This window comes from Macaca thibetana, chromosome 11 (assembly GCF_024542745.1).
Source record: "Macaca thibetana thibetana isolate TM-01 chromosome 11, ASM2454274v1, whole genome shotgun sequence".
NCBI classification, from domain to species: Eukaryota; Metazoa; Chordata; class Mammalia; order Primates; family Cercopithecidae; genus Macaca; species Macaca thibetana.
In genome coordinates, this window is record NC_065588.1 from 83,553,071 (window position 1) to 83,579,314 (window position 26,244).

Below are 26,244 nucleotides of genomic sequence, written 5' to 3' on the forward strand. Positions count from 1 at the left end.
CATAAATTTTTCCATTTATCTATGATAGTTGATAACCTGTTAATTCCAAGAGTCTACTATTCCAGTTAATTTTCTGTGTGGTTGTCTCTGTATCACAAACTTAAATTCAGTGACTCTCATTTGACAAATACCTGATGCCACATTGTCAGGTTGAAAGGTTGTAAGAATGGATGTGCACAATAATTCTAATCAACTGCATCAACAATGGTGGCATGATTTTGAATTATGTACTATTACTTGCAACAAATATCTAGAAAATCTGGGAAATGAAAAAGTGAAAGGAAATTGGCTTTAAAGGGCTATTAAGTTTATATTAACAAATGCATGCCGGGCGCGGTGGCTCAAGCCTGTAATCCCAGCACTTTGGGAGGCCGAGACGGGCGGATCATGAGGTCAGGAGATCGAGACCATCCTGGCTAACATGATGAAACCCCATCTCTACTAAAAATACAAAAAACTAGCCGGGCGAGGTGGCGGGCGCCTGTAGTCCCAGCTACTCGGGAGGCTGAGGCAGGAGAATGGCATGAACCCGGGAGGCAGAGCTTGCAGTGAGCTGAGATCCGGCCACTGCACTCCAGCCTGGGCGACAGAGCAAGACTCCGTCTCAAAAAAAAAAAAAAAAAACCAAAAAAAAACAAACAAAAAAAAAACAAATGCATAACTGCCTAACAAATTACCACAAATTTAGCATCTTAAAATAAAATGCATTTATTATCTCACAGTTTCTGTGGGCCAGGAGTCAGTACAATTTAGCTGGCTAAAATCCAAACATCATCCAGTGCTGCAATCTCGTCTACAACTTGGGGACACCGGTTGTTAGTAGAATCCCATTTCTTGCAGGTGTAGGACTAATGTTCTCATTTTCTTGTTCAGTGTGACAAGTGTATCACTCTGCTCCTAAGGATGTCCTCAGGTTCTAGCCACATGGATCTCTTACATTATGAACTCTTACTTGTTCAAATCAGCAGGGGAATCTCTCTCATGTGTTGTGTCACTTCCTCCAGATAGGGTTCAATCCCTTTTGAGGGCTAATCTAACTTGCTCAGACTTCACCAGAATAATTGCCCTTTTTATTGTAGATGGAATCTTACTCTCTTGCCCAGGCTGGAGTGCAGTGATGCAATCTAGGCTCACTGCAACCTCTGCCTCCTGAGTTCAAGCGATTCTCATGCCTCAGCTTCCTAAGTAGCTGGGACTACAGGCACTTGCCACCATGACCAGCTAATTTTTGTATTTTTAGTAGAGACGTGGTTTCACCATGTTGGCCAGGCTGGTCTCAAACTCCTGACCTCAAGTGATCCAGCCACCTCAGCCTCCCAAAGCGCTGGGAGGCACGAGCCAAGAAGCCCAGCTTATCCCTTTTGATTAATTCAAAGTCAACTAATTTGGGATCTTAATTACTATTTCAAAATCCCTCAAATTTTTAATGTAACAGTCTAATCACGATAATAAAATCTGTAATATTCACAGTCTTTCCTATACTCAAGGGGAAGTGATTGTACAGGGTATATCTACCAGGGACAGGGAATCTTGGAAGCCATATTAGGATCCTTCCTACTACAGGCTACTAGTTATACAATGTTTCTTTTACATTATTTTCAGATTATAGAAAAATTGCATATTGATTGTGAAATTTAGGAAATACAGTGTATTAGTTCTCACACTGCTATAAGATACTACCGGAGACTAGATAATTTATAAACAAAAGAGGTTAAGTTGACTCACAGTTCCACACAGTGGGGAGGCCTCAAGAAACTTACAATCGTTGTGGAAGAAGAATGGCAAAGTAAGGCACATCTTACCATGGCGAAGCAAGAGAGGGAGAGAATGTGAGGAAGTGCCATACTTTAAAGCTATCAGCTTTCAGGAGAACCCCTCACTATCATGAGAATGGCATGGGGAAAATGACCCCCATGATCTAATCACCTCCCACCAGGTCCTTTCCTCAACAAGTGGAGATTACAATTTGAGATGAGATTTGGGTGAGGACACAAAGCCAACCCGTATCAACAGAAAAGAACAAAATAAACATTTTCTGTATTTCACCATCTAAAGGGAAGTATTACTAACATTTTGGCAAGGCTATTCTATAAATTTTATATTTTGATATGTATATATGTGTTTTAACTATTAAATCTTATTATATATACAATTTTATATCTTAATTTTTCACTTAGAATATTAGAAATATTTGCCTGTATTTATATTATTTTAAAACAATTTCCAATGACTGCATAATATTAATCAGATGAACCATCTTCATTTATCTAACTGATTTATTGGTTTTGTTTCTGTTATTTCCATATTTTAACAATACTTGCAGCTGAAGCTGGTTCAGATAAGTAGAATCACCTAGCTACCCCGCAGACTCATGAGAAATAGTAATTGGCTGTTGCTTTAAACAAGTAAATGTTGGGGATGGTTTGTTAACCAACAAAAACTAACTTATACAAAGTTCTAGAGATGAACTATAAAGGATGAATTCAGAAATATTAAAAAATTACTAGCCAAATAATTATTTCAAAAAAGTGTCATTTAAAGACCAGCTGGACAAAGTGAAATGAAATTTGCTTTCACAGAGAAAACAAGGAGCACCCTCCTTTATAAAAACATGAAGAATATTGTTGAGAAAAAAGGCAATCCAAAACATTGGCTTGAGACATGCAAACGATATGAAATTATATATTCATTGTGAGTTTTGGAATTTTTTTCTTGGACCTAACAAGACCCATGACTGCATTTCTTCAAGATACTAGTTGGGCAACATCCAACAAATATAACATCTTGTTTAAAACTTCTGGGGAATGAGATCTTTTGATGCTTGGTGGCATGAGTAATACCCCAGACAAATAAGCCTCACACTGACACAAACATTCCCCTCTCTTCATTCCATTTAATTCAGTGAAGCAAAAACTTGACTGCATTTTAAGAGCAGTTAGCAGAGATCATTAACCACGAACACTCCCGTTTTCCTTTCTTTACATCTTTACATTCTTCAGAAACAAAGTCCTCCAGAGTCTCTGAGGGAAACAGCCAATAGAATTGAAATGTGCACAAGTTGGGGGTCAAGTGATGGAATCTCATCCTTGGTAAAACAGCCTGGTTCAGAAGGGAGACTCATTCCCTAAGGCAAACTATCAAAGTCTATTGGAATTTACATATTAAAACCTACCAAGATTTAAGACTGTTGTAAAATATGATAAACTAATCAAGTCCTCATATAACCCTAGGTTTTAGTGTTAGAAATAGTTAACAGTCATGAATTAAAAACAAACTAGGAAATTTCATTTTTTAGCATCGTTAGGCGACTTCATTCAGTTAAAAGAATACCATATTTTTCCCTTGAAGAATAGTTAGCCATTTCGGTTAATTAAAAAACAAAAGTACAAAGCTAATAATATTTTTGGAAGAAGGGGCAATGTTAAGCTTGTAAAGGGGAAAAAATAAAAACAGATTATGTACCATCTTTTCCATGTATTATTGCATGTAAATATAAAATAAAGGCACTAAAGCATTTGACTTAGATATATTGGAATTGACAACAATCAGTGTAAGATTGTAATGGGTTTTAATTAAAATAATGCAAATGACTTCCTGTTTTATCTAGCACATTAATCTTTGTATTTTCTACCTCATCCCCATACACTGATTTCTTCCTTCAGGAACATATATTTAATACAAAACAATAATTCAAGATGCATTAAATTATCAAAAAGGTTGATGCATTTTGTGAACATAGGATTTCTTTTAAAAACATGCTTGTTAGAATAATATTTAAAAATAAATAAAACATGAAAGAAAAAATACTTTAATATATTAAAGGCAGCTACACATTATTTGACCTTAATCCTGTTAAAAAGCAATTGATAATTGCATTTTCATTGCTTGGATACAATTTTGGTTTAAGGGAATTGGTCCTTAGAACTTCAATTTTCAAATTATGGTTACAAATTTTGGATGGTTATTTGAAAACGATGATAATGGGGAAAAGTTAATGCACATGAAATTACAAAAATGGAGAGTCGCTCAGGATTTGCTATTGTATTCCTTCACGTATCAGCAGAAGGAAAGGAGCAACGGAATCAGAAAAATTACTTTACTAGGTTAAACCAAAAACTAATATGGATTCTCAGAAGACTGTACATTTTTCCTTCTTAAATCCTTCTGTATATTTAAAATGTTGTTTAATCTCCCATTTTGATGTATTACTCAAAGCTATATGTTTTAATATTCAGAGTCAACATATATATTAGTCATCTCAAATATTATAATAATTATTATTCAGTTTATTTCTTCCCAGGATGATTTTCAGAAAATACCAATCCTTTAAGATATACACATATGCCAAAAGAAAGGATTTTTCTGTGGGGACAGGTAAGTGTGAGAAAATCTTTAAAATATAATCTTCCTCTTGAGGTATGATATATATTAACATAGTACAGAATCCAAGAAGTCCATTAATAGATAAAAACAAACTTAGCTGACTTTGAAACCTATTGTCACTTTACAGAACTAGTGATATGTGAGCATAGTAAAAGGGTACGTGTAAACATAGCTTCAGAAACTACAAATGAAATGAAAATGAGGAAAAAAACAATTAAAACTTTGAGGATCCAATCGTAGGCCAAATACACGTACACATACATGTCTACTTCTAAAGCTTTCCATGTTTTCAAAATGTGGAAAAAGAAATGTGATATTCTCTTGATCCTGGCAAAAGTTTCTGCCAACTGCTTTTGTAGAATTCCTTATGGCTTTAGAAGTCAGTTTAGGAACTGGGAGATTTAAAAACAAGTGATATTTTACAGTTTTACCACTTACATCTTTTTTGTGTAATCCTGAACAAATTAATCTCTCTGCCTCAGTTTTCTCCTCTGTAAAACAGTAACAGTGTCAAATGCATAGGACTGTAAGAATTAACTGAATTAATATATCTAATGGGTTTAGAGCAGTGATTCAAAAATGAGTGAGCACTTGTTACCCTTGCTATTACTTTTATTATTTACTACCTCTTTGGCAATTTGTTGGCATTCTTTGGAAATTGTTTGACTTTGAAGTATCACTGTAGTACAAATGTCTTAAATGAGGGATATTTAAATTTGGATTGAAATAGAAGAAAGAAACACCTTAAACTTCCACTTTTGGGCACAGATTAAGGGATTAAGGACTTCTTAAATGCAGCAACAGTGTTTTGATTTTTGGAACAATTTCTGGGTTTTTTTTTTTTTTTTTTTTTTTGAGATGGAGTCTCGCTCTGTCACCAGGCTGGAGTGCAGTGGCGCAATCTTGGCTCACTGGAACCTCTGCCTCCTAGGTTCAAGTGATTCTCCTGCCTCAGCTTCCCTAATAGCTGGGACTACAGGCTCCCACCACCATGCCTGGTTAATTTTTTTTTTTTTTTTTTTTTTTTTGTATTTTTAGTAGAGATGGGGTTTCACCATGTTGGCCAGGATGGTCTCGATCGCTTAACCTTGTGATCCACACACCTTGGCCTCCCAAAGTGCTGAGATTACAGGCATGAGTCACTGTGCCTGGCTGGAACAATTTCTTAATAATAAAAGAATGCATTTAAACTACTTACAATGATAAAACATATGCCAAGTCTTCAGTTTAACTGAGTTACATGTGATTCTAAACTTCTCCAGCCTCCAAATAGCTGCTCTCAGAGTAAGAAGGAAGATTTCACATTAAATGAAATTAACCCAATTAAATGGAACATTTCACATTTTTTTTCAAAATAGGCTACCTATGTGTCAAGTTCTCACAAATTGACAATTTGACCTGAAATATTTACCACACATTGCCTAACATTTTCTGTTAAGATCCCAAGATTTTATACATATCCAAAAACATATACATGAATTTACTTGAGAGGACAAATCAGTCAACAACTAATCTATCAGCACTGTTGTCTATAAAGCCATTATTTTGGAAAGAAGAGAATGAAGTCAAGGAAACTAACTACTAGGCCAGGTGAATATCAGAAGTGCATTGTGATGCCAAGTTTAAAAGAAGTGAGCCAGGTAGTCTTTTGGAGTGGTGCGCAATAAAAATGGATATAAGGGAAAAGATAAGGGTGCCACAGGTTAAGTATCCTTTTCCTAATAGGAAAGCTTTTACATTGTATGTGAATATCAGTGACCGTGTACAAATGGAGGTATGCCTAGGCAAAATTTTAGTTTAAAGAAGGTACAGAGTAATAGAGTTTATCACATTGGAATTGATGGAATAATGATGTATGTCAAATTCATGCCAAGTTGTGACCTTGCTGATCTTATACTCTATTATCTCCCATAAAGTTTTGTTAATTTATAGCTCATATCACTTCTACCATGAGATATAAGATAAAAAGCAGCTGATTTGCATATAGACGAGGTTAAGTTTTCTAGACTGAATATTTGTTTGGTCTGGAGGGTAAGGGTATAGCAAGACCACTAGGGGGCCGGTTTGAAAATAGAAGTGATGATGGCTGAAATACCTTCCTAGGGAGAGAGAATTCACTGAATGTTGACAACTTTCAATAGGTGAAGTGGAAATAAATACTAATGACCAAAAATGAAATCTCAGGAACAATAAGGGACCTGAGCAGCTATGCAGGACAAAAGATATGACTTGGTAGCTGCCAAGAGAAGAAACTTTCCAAAAATTAAAAGAAACTGTATGTATAAAGGGAATTATTCCTGTTTGGCATGTAATACGTGATGCATCCTTTCCCCTGCCTCACCTAGAAAAATATTTAAACATTTATTCCTTATTAATGTTTGTATGAGTAGTTACTTTGAGGAGAGATAATTCCTGTAATTCCATGGGAAGGAGCAATCTTTGAAGATGTTTTGTGTCATAGTGGCATTTGAGAAACATTTGATTCAACTACCTTAGAGGTAGATATTATTGTCCTTGAGTCCCAAATTTATAGATAAGAAAAACAAGCCTCAGAAAAGTGAAATGACTTAATTGGATGATACAAAGATTAAAAATTTGAATTCAATTCTTCTAATCCCATATTTAATATTCTTTTTTCTGACCATGAAGCCATATGTTATGCATATATATTATATAAATATAATATTTATGACATTATTTTTGGATATATGTTATTGAATGTCTTTGTTGCGCTGAAAAGAAAACTTATAAATTTGAAACTTATCTAACATAAATGCTCTAGTGGGAGAGGAAAAAAAAATAATTTCAAGAAGAAACCATTTTTAAAACTCCATACAGGGATATATCAGCTGAAAAGCACTGAATATTTTAGAAAATAATCAGGCTGTCTATTTGACATTTGAAGGAGACAAAAGGACTCAGCCAGAGATAATACCTATATAGTGCCTGACCTGTATAAAATATCCATAGCACCAAGGGACAAGCTCAAAGAAACAACAAAAGAATGGAGAAGTCAGGGAAGCCAGACTAACAGTGGGAGTAAAAATAAATCTTTCTTTAAACCCAGTAAGAGAGAAGGATCTTAGTGGAAAAAAGATATTGCTTATGACATGAATGTGGTCATAGCCACAGAACACTTGAGAGAACAAAAATCACAGGTTAACAAGTAAGAGTCACACATTTCAAGATTTTAGGCATTAACTCTGACTATAGGCATATTTCAATTACTGCAGAAAAGTATTACACCTCACAGAATTTTTTTAATAAACAGACCCCAGGAAATATTTTCTAAAGGTAGTGCCGGGGTATTTATTGAAAGGAGGCTACAACTTTGTGATATAAAGGGTCACTCTGGCTTTTGTGCAAGTTTAAGACTTGGGGGCAAGGCTGGAAAGGGTCAGATTTAAGCATAGAAAAATTTCCAAATTGGGGTGACAGTGACTGAAAGCCTGGGACATGCCTTGAGCAACAAAGAACTGTAAACTAGATTCACTGAGTCTCAGTAATTTCCCAGATGAAAATGATGAGAGATGGGAGAGAGGAAAAGATGATCTCTTAGCTTGTGAAGTGTAGTCAAAGACTCTAAGAAATTCAGCATACAATTGCCAAGACGACTGGACAGAAAAGGTCTGGTTGAGATTATGATAATGATATTGACTGAGCCAAATAAGTAAGTGCATACATAGCAGTCAGGGAGATTTTCATTTAAGTTTCGGTATGCCATATAGTATGCACTTTGTAAGCCGACTGACCTGTGCTATGCCTATGCCTTCCAGTCGTGGAAGAGAATGAAACTAATTGCTCCCCACTGGTAGGAGAATTGGAGCCAGTACAAATTTTACTCTCCATGAAGCCTTTCTTTAATTTCCTAAATATCTCATCTCAATCTTCTTTTGAGGTTTATCATTGTAGGCTTTTTGGATTAGCATAAAAAGAGACAAGACGCTTAAAGACTGATAGGATGCCATATATACCAGAGAGCAGCAAACTGGGGCTTGTTGGTCATATCTGGCCAACTATCTTGCTTTCATTTTAGCCTGTGAGCTAAGAATGGTTTGTAATGTTTTTTTTAATAGTTGAGAAAAATTTAAAAATCATATTTTGTGTCATGAATAACTATATAAAATTTGATTTCAGATCATAAATAAGGTTTTATTAGAACGCATCCACATACATTTGTTTATGTATTGTCTGGCAGTTTTCATGCCAGGATGAGAATCATCGCAACAGAAACTCTGTGGCTTGCAGAGCCTCAAATATTTTCTGTCCGATCCTTTACAGAAAAGTTTGTTGTGTGCACAAAACAAATGTGTGTATTTTGAATGCCATTAATTTATTGGGCAGCACTCATTTCACAAGCAATGCCCCTTTTCTGTTGGATTCCTCTTTCTCTTTGTGATTTATGTTTTTCACTAAACTGCAAGTTTACCAGAAAGAAGGTCTGTGTCTACCACAGTTCTTTGCAGATGAGAATGACTTAATAAATCTTCATTACATTAATAACTATTTCAAATAATTTGATGTGATTTTCAGTAAGTTACAATTATATGTCTAATTCCTGATAAAGTACAGCATTGGATAGGGTGAGGTGACATAAAATAAATGATGACATTGTCAGTACCTTTGAGTGATTCATACTTTAATTTAAAAAAACAATGCAAATTCAATGGTATCATCCACATAATAATACAGGACAGTATGTTATTTAAGTGTCAAAATACCTGTTAGTGACAAAGATTGCATTATAACAATAGTAAACATTAATCACTATAATAATATAATTCCTAAATGTTTATTACATGCCAGCCACTTGGATAAATCCTAGATATGAATTATTTAATCTTTACAATAAACCCTTGTGATAAATACTATTTCATTCTGATTTCTTAAATGGCAAAGCTATATTTTAAGTCACAGGGACTGAGCTAGATGTTGAACCCAAATAACACATTCTTATTTTTAAAACATACTTGACAAATACTAGCTATTTGATAAATATTAGTCAATTTGGAACCTGAAAAATGTGCTAAGGGCACTAAAAGGTGAAGTATTAAATAAATGTGGACTTCAAAAATCAAGAGAAGTTCCTTGATTAAGAATGAGAATAATTTGCATATGTTAAAATATGGGAGAAAGCCACTTAGGGATAGGGAGAAAGGAGGTAGAGTTATTCACCGCATGACGACATCACAGTCAATGACGAACCACATCTATGACTTTGATCCCATGGATTATGGATTATAATAATGTATTTTTACTGTGCCTTTTTCATATTTAGATATGTTTAGATACACAAATACCATTATGTTGCAATTGACTACAATATTCAGAACAATAAAATGTTATACCACTTTGTAGCCTAGGAGCAATGGGATACACCACATAGTCTAGGTGTAAAGTGGATTACACCATCTAGGTTTGTGTAAGTACATTCTATTATTTTCACACAATGATGAAATCACCTAACACCACATTTCTTAGGTATCACCATTGTTATGTGATGCATAACTATAATTAAACGAGCAAAAGAAGGCTTGTTATAAAGAGTGTGATTTGACTTTGTAATAACGACTCATATCATGATAGGATTTTACTTTAATTAACTGAGGAATTAAGGAATAAATTTGTATATATAATTTCCAAACTGAATATTGCCTTTTTGAGTTAACAAAGTTTCATTTACCAAATTTCTGTTTCAATGATTTTCTTTCAGAGGGGAGATTATCCTACAAATTTTTCTCCTCCAGAAATTATACCAACTATGGAAAAAAAAAAAGAAACAGCTTTTTCTTATACTCCACTGTATTTCAAATAAAGGATGTAAAAGTAGATAGTAAGTGGCATACTGACATCATTAAAATTAGCAGCAGGAGCTGCAAAATGAATTAGTGCAGTCATGGGACTGCTCAAGCATTACAGAAGCAGAGCATCCTTGGAAAAAAAAAAATACAGCATCCACCCCTCAACTCTAGATGAAGCCAGTGTGTTCAGCTTACCTTAGTCTTCCTTCATATTAAAAACAAAACCTACAGAGCTACTTTCTACTTCAAGTCTTTATCTCATTAAGATTTACACTTCAAGGGACAAGGTGAAGAGAAAAGCAGTTATGATAATTACATCTTCTCACCCATGCTGTATTACTTATTTTTTATTTCAGTGGGCAATCTAATTCCACAATATAAAAAGAATTCATTTCTTACTTAGTGAGAGACAAGATAATATTCCTATATGTAAGGTGTTCACAATGGCGTGATGCAGAACCTATTGACAACAGAAGCAATAAAAGTGACTACCTTGCTGGTATGATTTTAGATAATCAGAAACACTGAAACTATCACATGCCAATAAGACAAGTATTGATAACTACATGAGAAATCAAGTCCACCCACTGCATGCCACAGTAATGTACAATACCACTGCATTATTTCTGATTGCTCTAGAGCTATTCTTATTTCTGTCTCACTAGTTAGATTGTGCCACGTTGAGAGTACAGAGTATATAACACAATATAAAATGTTTTCCATAGGTTATTTCACTTAATACTCAAACAATTTAAGAGGTAAATATTAGTAACCCAATTTTAAGGCATAAGACAACAAAGGCTCTGGGAGATTAAGGTACTTTCCATTATAAAACGGAAAATAAAAGGCTGAACCAGAACTGCTCCCCAGATCTCACTCCATAGATCTCGAGTGCTTTATGTATTTGATGTTATAGACACATGTCTCCCACACACATCTACTTAAATCTAGCATAATATTTTTGCACGTTGTAAATGTTTTTTATTAAGTAGTTGAAATAAACAATACATTAGAAATTGATTTTCATCACTCATACTATAGATAAATAAATATCCAAAACTCGCTTCTACATGAACTAAGATCTTGAGAACATCAAAAAGAGAGGAGAGTAATTCTACAAGCTTCAGCTACTTTATAATATTTTACAAAGACTACAGGAATATGGCAATTCTTGCAAATGTTATGCTAATTGATGATCTATTGTGTCCTATTAAAATCTTGCCTTCTATGAGATTTTAGAGGTTCTGAGGTAGTCCAAAATTATTCTTTAAATTTTTATTTTTAAGCAAACTTACATTCAGTTTAGCTCATGTAGCTATATTTGAGTGGTCGTATATAAGAAAAAATGCATGCAGATAGTTTCCTTGATAGCACAACTTTTTGCAGTATAATATTACAAATGTTATTTTAATCTTGTTCTCTGGCTGCTGATTTTTAACTAAGTCATTTCATTAACCTTTTTTTTTTTTTTTTTTTTTTTGCTTACTAAAATAATAATTTATTTTTTTCCTACAGGGGAAACACACCAGAGAATATGTATGCAATGGTGTTCTTTATCATGATTTTATGCATCAGTAATATTTTTACATAATAGCATGTGTAATGTATGATGCCCCCACCTATGCAATTTGCATTGTTTTTGCAATAAACTATGCCAGTTTGATCATTCCCAGTTTCCCTGAACTTTTAGTAAATATAGTTGGTCTGCAACAATTAGAGGTAAAGGATTGCTATAGGTTACTCCGCAACTCCCACACTCATTACCAGGTATTGTGTTCTAACTGAAAGTCACTGTCAGACCCAATTCTGCCATATCAAACATAAATTAGCAAACAGACACAAAAAATTCTTTTTTTTTTTTTTTTTTGATACATCTTGAACTCTGTCATTTTAGGCACTCTGAAAAATTTCGTGTGTCAAAAGTTTGTTCTGAGACTGTTGAATACATCAAATATCCTTGTAAAAAAAATAATAAACAAAATGAAACAAATTAGCAATCAGTTAAGGAAGTGAAACCACCATCTTGGGAGTGTCTTAGAAGGAACTTAGAAGAAGGAAATTGGAAGTAAGGGGCTTATAGTGGCTTGCGGTCTTGTTTCAAGTTTTTTTGAGGCAGCTATCTCAAGGTATGGAACTGATTGCAACTGGGCAAAGTTTGGTTTGTGACATAATAGTTGAGGACTGGTGGACACTGAGAAGTGAGGATCTTAGAGCAAACTTTGATAAGTAACTTGTTTGTTAAGTGATACCTTTGCCCAAATGAACAGATTGTCAGTAATAAATTGATTTGTAGGAACGTTTTGAAGCAACTATTAACGTTATTTATTGATTTATAGTCTTATGTTACCAGGGAAAGATTTCTGAGATTTTTGGCAACAAAAAGGAGGGGGGTAACCTATGTTGCCATAGCTGCTGTCATAGATGTTGGCTAAGATCATCTTAATTCTCAAGACAAGTTAACACTGTTCTCCTGGACACATCAACTAATCTTTTCATCAGAGCAATCTATGCAAACCTCCCCTAAGTGAAATGACACATCACTGAATGGAGATGTCAATTCAGGGTACCTCACAAAAGTTTACAGACTGCTGGACTATTTAAATCCATTTTTGTTTTCTATTCATGGTTCAAACAGAAACAACAACCCTTAGTCCTTATTTCTAGTCAACTACATAATTTGAATGCCACTCAATTCAAGAAATATTACTTTTGCTGTCTCTTAAGCTAGTTTCTGTTTATCTGGTAATATGTTGAAAGACTTGCTGTAGCCACCTTGGGAATGCGTATTCCTAATAAATACTTAAGTTCTTTCAAAAGATGAGTGAATGACTAATGTCAATTACTCATTTGTACAATCACTTCTAGAGTGTACTTAAAGTTCATTGATTCCCACATGTATTGATATCACTGAGAATGTAAAATTATTTACAGTAACTATAACATTTGCAACTGCATACAAGTGGTGAACCAAGGTGGATGACATTAATAAAATTAGGACTATATTAGTATTACTAATGAAATTAGTAATTAGTATCAGTATTAATAAGATTAATAAGTCCTGTAGGTGGGTATCTTGCTGATGATGAGTAAATAGAATAGTCCTTCAGCTATCTTACTATGCTATTTTTGCAACAATACTTAAGAAAATAAACACCCTCAAACCACAAAAATTTACACATGACAATCATGTAATTTATTTCTGATTTATGATTTTTAAAAATTGCCAACATTTTATTACTAAAATTTTCAAATTTACAAGCTAGGAATTTTATGCTCAGAACTTAGATTTAACAATTAACATTTTATATTTTCCACATCTATTTTTCTATTATCTATGTAATGATTTGCTGAACACTGTCAAAGTAAGTTTCAGAAATCATAACTCTTCATTCTTAAAATGTTAACTGTGTATCTGAAAAGAATTAGGACCCTCTCTAATTTAATCACAGTTATTATCCCATCTAGAAAAATTGCCAATTCAGTTGTATCTAATACCCAAGTCACTTTCAAATTTCAAATTAATTTTAATAGTTTTAGTAATTGAAATCCATAATTTAAGCCTATTCAAACTTAATTGTTCTACAGCAACATCTCAGATTGATACATATGCATCTGAAATTGATACCTGTGATAATGCAGGTTGAATATTTCTAATCAAAAATCTAAAATCTAAAATACTCGAAAATCCAAAACTTGTTTATACTAACATGGTGTCCAAAGAAACTGCTCATTGGAGCATTCTGAATTTGGGATATTCAGATTTGGAATGTTCAACTGGTATGCAAATATTCTAAAATCTGAAGGAATTCAAAATCCAAAACACTTCTAGTCCCAAGCATTTCAGATAAGAGATACTTAGCCTACAGATGGTTCTGTATAGGAGTTGTAAAGAAAGAATTTTTGAAATATTAAATCTTTAAGAAAATGTACTTGAAAAGTTAAATCAATGAAACACTTGCACGATAATAAGTTATAATTTGTACTATAATTTGCATCATACTTCATGGATAATGGATTTTGTGATGTTTTAATGTGCACTCCATTAGAGTGTGTTCTAGATTCTCATTTCAAAATATTTTGTATGCCCTCCCATATTCTAATCAATCAATATCATTTCTTTTTTAAGTGAATTAAAAGGAAATATCTCATTTTAGTCTATGTAATTTTGTTAATTTAAATTCAAGCTAACAGTCAGATGTCTTAGGTGTCATATTCTTTAGTAATTGACTTTTAGTCTTCTTAACTCTATCTGAAAGGTATCTTAAGTCTTTCAATTAATTTTTCAAGATTACCTTATGTAATGTTGTAGCAAAACCATATAAATGGGATAGACCCCACCCAAAATTTGCTTGTATTGTTAAGACCGATGGCCCCTGCCCTACTATCACACATACACCGAGAGTATGAAAAGGTTTCTTACTCAAATAATGGGGCTTTTTGGAAAGTGCAGGGCATGTTTCAAAACTGGTCTGAATATGCATTGCCAGGAGATTGCCTGTCTTACTTGAGCTGTTATAACAAAATACCATAGACTGGTTGGTTATCAACAACAGATATTTATTTCACACAGTTCTAGAGGCTGGGAAGTACAAGATTAAAGAACCTGCAGATTTATTCACTGGCTGCTGAAGGTCCAGTCTCTCTTAGATGGAGCCTTCTCACTGTGTTGCCATTTGGTGAAAGGAGCAACGTTTCTATGACCTCTTTTATCAGGGCACAGATACCATACATGAAGACTGTTCTTCACAATCTAATCACCTCCCAAAGTCTCAGTTCTTAACATCATTATCTTGGGGGTTAGGTTTCAATACATGCATTTTGAGTGGACAAAAACATTTAGACCACAGCACAGGTTAAGGTTTTTATGTTGTTTAGGAGGGAGATCAGGACTGAGCATTTGCACACATGGGCAGGGCCTTGTGTGGTTCGGACCTCCTGCCAGTGCCTTTGGAGTGGCATCCAGGCCTTCTTATTAGCATACTCAGATGGGAGATAGAAGGGAAAGAGGGAGAAGTAAGCCTTAAAAGCTATAAGCAGTCAAACATCAAAAGATAGAGTCAGACACTGTATTACACGTAAGTGAATTACTTAAAGGAAGCTGATTTTTGTTATTTTCCTCTGCTCTTTGCATTGTTACACAAGGTTTCACAGCTCCTAGGGAGAGGGAACACTACTGGCTTAACATTTCCAAACTGATTTTTAAAATTTGCATCTTATATTAAAGAAAAAAGGCAAGTGGTTCTTTCAAGCATGCACATTCTTTATTTTTACCAGGGACATATGGTAAAGAAAAAAAAAAAAAAAAACTATCACTCTATTAGTATGTACTTGTTTGTTTTAAAGTCCAGTAACTTTAACCTTAGTGATTTAAATAGTATGCTTTAATTAATATGAACCTTCCAAACTTGTAGAAAATGTATGTGTAAACCCAACCATTAATCTCAATTAGCCTCCTTGTTATTATCATAAACATATGATATTTTCAAAGAAAAAAACGTGTTAATCTGTGGTGTGACTTGTGTTTGTAAGTTTCATTAGGCAATATGTCAAGGAGACAATGTTAAATTAAAGGGAAAAAAAGATCACAGTCAATTAAGTTGATTGAGAAATAGTAGAATGTTATCAAACTGAAACTGACATTATCTAACCCTGTTTGTTTACATCTAAGAGGCAATTCTAAGCAAATGCAATTCCTTTTCAAAGTGCTCTGACATTTTTCAGACTCTCAGGAAGAAGTCAAACACTGTGCTACAGTAAGGGAGTGAGAACACGCCATACAAATGTGAACCAAGATGCCATGCTCTTTGGAAGCTCATTGAAAAGTGAAAACAATGTCTGAAAATATCCGTTAGGCAGAAGCCTGGCTTGGAAGAGCTGAGCTGAAAGAACAAGAGTAGTTTGGTTGACAGCTGGGGCAGAGGAGCAGATAGCCGAGTTCTTAGGCAAATAACTCTTTGCCTTTCCAGATAATTACACAAAAATTACTTTTCATCAGGTATGTGCTCCACTTCCTCTCCATTTCATACCCTTATCCTCAGCATTTTATTGAAGTATTTCATTGGAAACTGGTTCCCGGCTAAAGAAACTAGTATGGTTTTACATAGCTACCTCATACTTTTTCAAGTAGGCTTTGCAGGTATATACACATGGAAATAATAGGAAACTGAGATTGCACCCAGAATGCATTCGGATTGCCCCTTTTTCGTTGTTGTGTTTTTTAAAACTATTCTTTAAAGAATATACATGGCTTCTAGTTTTCCATATTTGGTGCCAACAGGAAATTATTCTGATTTTATTAGCTGTGATAGTTGAAAAATTAGATAAAGCAAAAATATATGCATTATTTTAAAATGCTATACTATAGAAGGAAATTATCTATAGTCTAGTGGTTAGGAGCATAACAATAAAGTTAGAATACTTGGATTCAAATCAATGTCTATCATATTACAGTATAATTTGAATAACAGTTTGTCTCAGTTTCTTTGACTAAACACTGAATTCATTAGAAACTATCTCATGAATTATTGAGAGTTAAGTGGGGTAAAAGCCATAACAATATTAGAAAATGGCATGATGCCTGTCATTATTTTTATTATACTTGTTATTAATTTAGCATATTAGTGTAACAAGAAACACTGTTTGCAGTAACATTCCTATAAATTGCCAATAAACTTTACCTTTCTTTTACCTTTATTGTCACCTATAATGCAGGACCCAAAGTTGTGCATAATTATGTTTTTTCAGGTTGTCATTACCTCTCAAGTGTCTGAATTTAGAACATTCTTGATTCCAGTAAAATGGTATTACCCTTTCTTTCAGAGATGATACTTTCTGATCATCAATTCTGCTTTCTCTCTTTTTCTGCACCCATAGCTGGGCTACACTTTTTGGCATCCTAAGCAGGCAGGTATCACAATGTGACTGACATAGCTTATGGGGCAGAAATAATGCACTCTACGTTCAGACAAGACCCTAAAGCCCTCCAACAGGTCAGCCTCTTGGCTTTTCCCACTCTGTTGACTTCATGCACAAGAGTAAGGCAACATTGGAATTCACATTTTCAATATGAAAATAACACAAGATGGAAGGAGTTAGGGTCTTTAAATCACATGTCCAAAGAAGACTGCCTACCTATCACAACCACTGTTTGGACTAAAATGATTGAAAAATGAACTTCACTTTTGTTTAGTAACTGTTATAGCAGTTGTTATTACCTAAATTAAAATATCTCTCAAGGTAGAAAAATCTATCATATGTGTACAACATTTTAAAGCCAGGAAAAATACAGAAAGTATCTATAAATTGACAAAGCTTATTTTAAAAAGCTTTTATGAACTGTTATCAGTAACATAATACAAATTGCTACCCCTTTTTCATACATTCAAACTTTATTTTTATCTAGCTAGTGACTGGAATTTTTCCTCTATTACTTCTTAATAACCCCAACCCCTTTATTGAGGATTCACCTAGGTAGAACAACTATTTCTTCCCCTATCTGTTGTGAGAACTGCTACAGCATTCTGGATGTAAATTCCCCTTATAGATGCTTTGGAGTGCTTCTTTCTTTGGAATTCCAACCATCTCCCTCTCTGGACATTTGGGGTTTCCTCTATTACTTCCTCTATTACTCCTATATCTAGAAGCTGACATGTAAGTGACATCTAAAGTAGAAACCATATTCTGTGAAGCATGAGTCTTTCATTAAGTTTTATCTGTGTAGGCAAAATGGATATATGAAAATTATATGGGGCTTAGAATTAGCTAGATCTAGGTTTAAATCCTAGTGCTAATATGTTTTTCTATGCACTGTTGGGCAAGTTACTTACTGAAACTCAAGTAGTTTATCAAATGGGAATAATAATAGTAACTATGCTAAAATAATCATAGAACTTAATATATGCTTATATAATATATACTTCTATGCTTATAAAATATAGTATAGAAAAAAAGGAAGGAATCAATATTCACTGAGTGTACATCTCCCAGTTCACCCAACTTTCTTTTTATGTTCTGACTGAGAAACCCAGAGTCACCTTGACTGCTCTGTGACCTGGCCAGCTGCCTTGTTTTCCCCAGCAGGCTTGAGCTCTAGTTGGGACCTTGGGCATTCCTAGGCACTGATGAAGCTGCTTATGTTGCTTCTAGAAAACACGGAGGGATTAACCCTGTTGCTAAACATGTAGAAACTAGCCCCAGTCCTGAGCCAAATTCCTTAACCTCCCATATAAACTGCATAACCCAACCCCTTTATTGAGGATTCACCTAGGTAGAACAACTCTTTATTCCCCTATCTGTTGTGAGAACTGCTACAGCATTCTGGATGTAAATTCCCCTTATAGATGCTTTGGAGTGCTTCTTTCTTTGGAATTCCAACCATCTCCCTCTCTGGACATTTGGGGTTTATCTTTTTTGCAGGGATTCCCTTGCCCCCAATTTTAGGGGCAATGGATTTTACTAGTCAAAACACTGAGCCTGTCCTACATGTCAGGCACTCTGCTAAGTGTCTGAAGTATCCTTATCTCATTTGGCATCTTTTGAGACAGAGTCTCTGTCTGTCACCCAGACTAGAGTGTAGCAGTGTGATCTCAGCTCAATGCTACATCCACCGCCTGAGTTCAAGCAATTCCCCTGCCTTGGCCTCCTGAGTAGCTAGGACTACAGGTGCCCACCACCATGCCAGGCTAATTTTTGTATTTTTTGTACAGACAGGGCTTCACCATGTTGGCCAGGCTGGTCTCGAACTCCTGGCCTCAAGTGATCTGCCCACCTCGGCCTCCCAAAGTGCTGGGATCACAGGCATGAGCCACCACGCCCAGCCCTTGGTACTCCTTATAAATGCCTACTAGTTTATTTTGATTTTCTTTATAAAAGCAGATTTTTCCATATATTACAGAAAAAGCAAGTTTAATATAATAACTAAGACATAATGATTGTGGAAAAAGCTAAAGCTGAAGCATAAAGATCAGGATGGCTATGGCTAAAAAACAGGACGAACAGTAACTAACCTCTTCAGCCTCCAGGGCAGGCACAGATGGAAAATCCAAATTTCAGAAGTGGGACCACAAAGTGAAAGCTCAAGGAAAGATCTGAAAAGCTGTCATGGTTGTCCAACCCACCCCATTGAATAAGGCCCCTCTGTCTGGCCTATATCTACTTATCTCAAATGAGTTTTCATTGGCAAACACTAACTCAGAAACATACAGCAAAGAGAATTCTAGAAAAGCAGTTCCAATCAGTCAGCACTGGCCATGCTGAGGCTGAACTGACAGCAGACGATCCAGCATGCACAGTTACCATTTTCTCCATAATACAGACAAATAGGAGGAGGAGAAGCTACAGTAAAAGCAAAAAACGTGTGTCTGGCATTAACTATGTTCCAGGCACACTTGATAAAGCGGTTTACATTTACTATCTCAATTAATTTTCACAAGTTCTCTTTCTGTTTTACATTTGAGGATTTAAAAAAGGTGAATGCATTAGAGCAACAACTTACTACTAAATGGAAGGGCCAAATCTGAAATCTTCAGATTTCAGAGCTTGTATTTCAAAAGATGAAACCAGTAATAAAATTCTTTTGTGTTTATTTGTGTGTGTGTGTGTGTGTGTGTGTGTGTGTGCGCGCACCTATGAGTCTTTTGTTTTATATTGTTTTAGACTCAAGCGGTACATATACAGGTTGGTTATGTGGATACATTGTATAAAGTGTGGGCTTCTAATGAAATAATCACCCAAATAGTATACACTGTACCCAACAGGTAAATTTTCATTCCTACCCCTTCCCACCCTCCCTTGCTTTAGGAGGAACCAGTGTCTATTATATCCTTCTTTATGCTCACGTGTACCCATTGTTCAGCTCTTACTTGTAAGTGAGAACATGTGGTATTTGATTTTCTGAGTTACAGAAATAACACTATTATCTTTTTAATTGCAAAGTCCTGCATCTATGGTACAAAAGTTGGAGCTTTGTAAAAAAGAAGATATTTGTCAACATAAAGATAGATGATACAACAATGTATATTGCAATAATAATGTAAAATTACTTTATATGTTTAAATATATAGTGTACGTGAGAGTTGGAAAAATAAGTTTTTAACAAATGCAACTAAGACATATAACTAGAACTTAATAAAATTATTAAAGACTGAATTGTCCTCCTCTTCTCACTTATATGTTGAATCCCTGACCCCTAATGTGACTGTATTTGGAGATAAGGCCTCAAGAAGGTAAATAAGGTTAAATGAGATAATAAAGGCAGGGCTTTAATTCACTATTACAGATGTCTTTAAAAGGAAGAGACAGCAGAGGTGTAAACACACAGAGAGTCATGTGAAGACACAGTAAGAAGATGCTCACCTGCAAGTGAAGGAGAGAGACTGTAGGAGAAACTGAGCTAGCCAACACCTTAATCTTGGACTTCCGGCATCCAGAACTGTGAGAAATACGTTCTGTTGTTTAAGTCACCCAGTCTGTGACGTTTTCTTATGGCAGCCCTAGCTGACTAATACAAAACCTTTACCTAATGGAGTGGAAAAGAGGATGAATATGTATATGCATTGATGTGATGGGAAGCACTTTTGATGTCACGTGAAAATGAACTTGTTTAAGATAGTATCTGTATTAGTCAATATTCCACTGTAGTTATTAGAAATCACTCTATGTAATTTAAGCAGAAAATGATTTAACAGGAAAATCAGTTCCTTACAATATGTTAGCAGAGGCAGAAGAAGAAGAAGACTCAAGTCTAGGCATCAATGAATGGTTTAAAAAAAAATGCAAGTGAATTCTGTTTCAAACCTAGTTAGAGTAATAGGCACTAAATTTATACTTCAGCCTGAAGCACGAATATGAAGAACATCCTACAAAAGAATAATTTTCAAAATACTGGACAGAAGGTGAAAGACAGTGATTCCTGAAAGATAAGAACAAACCAAATGAGCCCTATGATTGTCCCAACTTACTGCCTAGAGAGAGTTTTCAAGCCACTCTCTGGGGCAGGGAGAGATGAATCCCAGATTGGAAGAGACAGAGCTGAGAATGCAGGGAAATCAAGATAGCCATAGTTCATGAGAAAGAATAACACAGCAAAAATTGCTGCACAGAGAGAACACTGTGCAGATCTGTGAAATGTCACCACAGGTATTTCTCATAGCACTTGTCAGCCCCTTCATGTGAGAAAACCACCCAAAGTTAAGCTAGAAAAAAATAATATGAAAAGGTTAGAGAAAAATGTTAACTCAAAATTAAGAATACTAACAGTTCCCATCAGCCAGAGTGGAAAAACAATATAATGTATTGGGTATTAGGTAAGGCACTCAGAGGCTCTTACTGAAGTAGTGGGGAAAGATTGCACTAGGCCAAAAATGACTGATTCTAAATAACAAATACTAATGGAATGATTCAAATGAAGAAAACATAAACACATACACAAATATCTAGCAACCAACAAGGTAAATTTCACAATGTAAATGCATCTGAATCAAAATTACCAGTATGCAAAGAATCAGGAAAATATGGTCCATCATATTTTCATGAGGAGAAATATCAATCCATCAAAACGATAAAGGCACAGATGTTAGAATTATCAAAAAATTGCATTAAAAACTGCTGTAACTGTATTCCATGTGCTCTTACAGAAAGACACACAGAATATACAGAAAGAAACCTAATAGAAATTTACCAATGACAATTACACTGTGAGATTAAAAAAATGGACTTGATTAACAGCTATGTAAACATAGCAGAAAAGAAGATTAATAAACTTGAAGATGTCACAGTGGAAATGAAGCAAAATGAGGCACACAGAGGAAATAAATTTAAAAATTAACATATCACTGAGTTGCAGGACAACTTCAAGCAATCTACTATAGATGTAATAAGAGTTTCTGAAAAGAGCTGGAGAGGGTCAGTAAAATTAGTAGAAGAAACAATGGCTAAAATTCTTGAAGTTTATGAAAACTAAAAAGATCCAAAAAGTTCAACAGACCTTAAGTGAATAAACATAAGGAAAATTATAGCAAGATATACCATATTTAATTATTAAAACAAAGGATAAAGGGAAAATCTTCAAAATTTCAAAAGAAAATCTCAGAGAAAAAGGCATAGTATATACAGAGAAACAATGCCAATAAAAACAGATTTCTCATCAAAAACAATGTAAGTGAGAAAACAGTGAAGCAATATTATTTAAGTACTGAAAGAAAAAAATCAATTTAGAATGCTATATCTAGTGAAAGTATCTTCCAGAAAATAAGGAAAAATAAATGGGTTTTAGTAGTTGAAAGAATCTATCATCAGCAACTCCATAGTATAAAAAATGTAAAAGAAAATTGCTTGGTCAAAAGAAAAATAGTATTAGATGGAAATACGAATGAACATAGAAAATTATAAGCATGAAAAATGGAAACTCTGAGGTTAAATATGGAAAATATTTTTATTTAAATCTTTTCAAATGATAATTGAGTAAAAAATAATAAGCATGCATTGGAAGTTTTATTATAAATTTATAATTAAAGATAAAACAACAGCAAAAGTGTTGTAGAAAGAAATGGAAATACACTATTTTTAGGTTCTTAAATGATATGTATAATCATTTAATATCATATAACAGTATAATGTAATAAGTCAAGGATATATACCATAAAGTATAAAGCAACCACTAAAGTAACAAAAGTTATATATAAGCCAAAAAATGATATTAAATATATTCATAAGAAAATACTTAGGTAATCCAAAAGAAGTCAAAAATAGTGGAAAAAGAAACACACAGTTGAGAGAAATAGAAAAGAAATAGGGAGACAATAGGATTAAATTGAACCATATCAATATTTACACAAAATGTATATGGTCCAAATATACCATGTAAGAGATAGACATTGTCAGATTGAATAAAAAGTGAAACATATATACATTCTGCCCACAAGAAATGCATTTGAAATGTAGAAACAAAAACTAGTTAGTTGTATGTAAAATGATATAAAAATATAACTTGCTAGCAAACATAATCAAAGGAAAGCTGGATTGGCTATATTGTTATCAGAGAAATTAGATGTCAGAGTAATTGTACATAATATTACTAGGAATAAAGAGGTAATTTTATACTGATAAATCATTTCTAAAGAAAGACTTAATAATCCTAAACATGTGTACACCTATTAACAGAGTTTCAAAACTTTTTTCTTAAATGGCAAACTGATTTTTAAACTCATGTGGAAATATAAAGGAACTAGAATAATCAAAGTAACAAGACCCACATTCTTCTGTTTTTTTTTTTTTTTTTTTTTTTTTTTTTTTTTTTTTTTTTTTTTAAGACAGGTTCTTGCCCTGTTGCACAGACTGGAATGCAGAAGCATGATTCAGGCTCACTGAAACTTTCACCTCCCATTTTCAAGCAATTCCCCTGACCCAGCTGCCTGAGTAGTTGGGACTAGAGGCGCCCACCATCACACTCAACTAATTTTAGTATTTTTTTTTTTTTTTTTTTTTTTTTTTGAGAAGGAGTCTCGCTCTGTCGCCCAGGCTGGAGTGCAGTGGCCAGATCTCAGCTCACTGCAAGCTCCGCCTCCCGGGTTCACGCCTTTCTCCTGCCTCAGCCTCCCAAGTAGCTGGGACTACAGGCGCCCGCCACCTCGCCCGGCTAGTTTTTTGTACTTTTTAGTAGAGACGGGGTTTCACCGTATTAACCAGGATGGTCTCGATCTCCTGACCTCGTGATCCGCCCGTCTCGGCCTCCCAAAGTGCTGGGATTACAGGCTTGAGCCACCGCGCCCGGCCCTAATTTTAGTATTTTTAATAGAGACAGGGTTTCGCCATGTTGGCTAGGCTGGTCTCAAACTCCTGAGCTCAAGCAATGCACATGCCTGAGGCATACCAAAGTGCTGGGATTACAGGTGTCAGCCACCGCACCTGGCGGTCATTCATTCTTGATAAGAACATTTAGAAATGTAGAAATGAAAGGTAATTCACCTAACCTGATAAAGAGTATCTGTGAAATCCCTGCAGCTAAAATCATATTTAATGGTGAAAGATTGAATATCAATCTTGTTGCCAAGATCAGCAACAAGACAAAAAGATATCTGCTCTTATTATTTCTATTCAACATATTTCTGGATGCTATAATTAATGCAAACAGGCAAGAAAGAGAAATAAAAAGCATTCAGATTAGATAGAAATAAGAAAAGGGCAAATTTTATTTGTCCTTACTCACACATCAAATGATCTGTCTTGTAGACATCTCATGGAATCAACCAAAAACCTACAAAAATCATTAAGTGAGTTTAGCAGGTTTTTATTATACACTATCAATACATAAAGATTGGTTTTATTTTGATATATTAGCAATGGAACAATTATTGCTAACAATTATGAAATTAACAAATTATGCAATTTATAGTAGCATCAAAATTATGAAATATTTAAGGATAAAGCAGAGTGATCTGTAAGACTTGTATATAAAAACTACAAAATATGGCTAAGAGAAGTTTAAGAAATACTAAATAAATTGAGAGATACTTCATGAACATGGTGGAAGGACAACATTTTTAAAATGTCAGTTCTCCTGAAAGTAATCTATAGGTGAAACCCAATCTTTATCAAAACTTATTATATCATGCTTCTTTATTTTTGGCAGAAAATGACAAACATATTATTAAATTCACATGGATATGTAAAAGACCTAGAATAGCCAAAATAATGTAGAAAAAGAAAAAAAATCAGAGGCACAAACTACTCAATTTCAAAACTTACTATAAAGCTATAATAATCAAGACAATGTTCCTTGGGCAAAAGTTCCTAATTTTGGGTTGTACAAAGATTTCACAGATAAGACACCAAGTGCAAAATTAATTTTTAAAAAGTAATTGATAAATTTACCTTTATTAAACATTTCTACTTTTTGAAAGTTTCTGTCAAAAAAGAAATACAATCCACAAAGTGCTGCCAAACAAATCTAATAAAGTACATTATTCAGAATATGTAAGAACTCACTAAACTGAGTAAGAAAAGAGTTAAACTGAGCAAAAACTTGGCACAATACTCTTTCAATAAAACATGTGGATTGCATATAACTACGTAAAAAGATGTGCAATATCATCAGTCATTGGAGAAATTAGAACAGATAGTATATTGAGATCTCACTACAACTATTAGAATGGTTAAACAATAATAGCTTAGCCAATAAAATAATAAAATGGTTGTAAGGATATGGAGTAACTGGAAGTCTCACAAATTGTTGGTATGAATGTAAAATGGTACAGTCACTTGGAAAACAGTTTAGAAGTTTCTTTAAAAATTAAACATACAACTATCTTATGATTCAGCCATTCAATTCCTAAGTATTTACTCAAGACAAATGATAGCAAAATAGTTATGCAAAGACTGGTACATAAATGCTCATAACAGCTGAGCAATTGCCACAAGTTGAAAATGATCCAACTGTTCATCAAGTGATTGGATAAGCAACCCATGGTATATCTGCAGTATGGTGTACAACATAGTGATAAAAAGGGATGAAGTAATATCATGCAGTAACATAAAAGAATCTCAGAATAATTATTTAAAAAGCCAGACAAAACACCACAAATTGTGTATTAATAATGTATTCCCTTAATATACATTTTAAGATAATGAAAATTTATCTGTTATGGAAAGCAGATAAATAGTTGCCTGGGGATGGGAGGTGGACTACAATAGTGGAGAGTAGCAAAAGGGAGGGATTACAAAGCAGCAATGATAAACTTTTTAGGGTTTATCATTAATGAGATAATAGATGTGCTCATTATCTTGGTTGTGATTATGGCTTCATGGAGATATGCATGTGGATACATATATATGTATCTCAAATTATACACTGTATTGTATGTATGTCAGTTACACTTTGGTAATTCTATTAAATACAATAGAACCAATCCTGCCAACGAAGCATTATATCTACAACTATTAGTAAAATTAGGTATCAGAAAGTCACAGTCCATGTAACAGTTTCTAGGAAAGTACCGTTCTTACCTGACTTCAGAAATCAGAACGTCTCTGACAAAGTGGATGGCTCTAGGAACACAACTAGTAC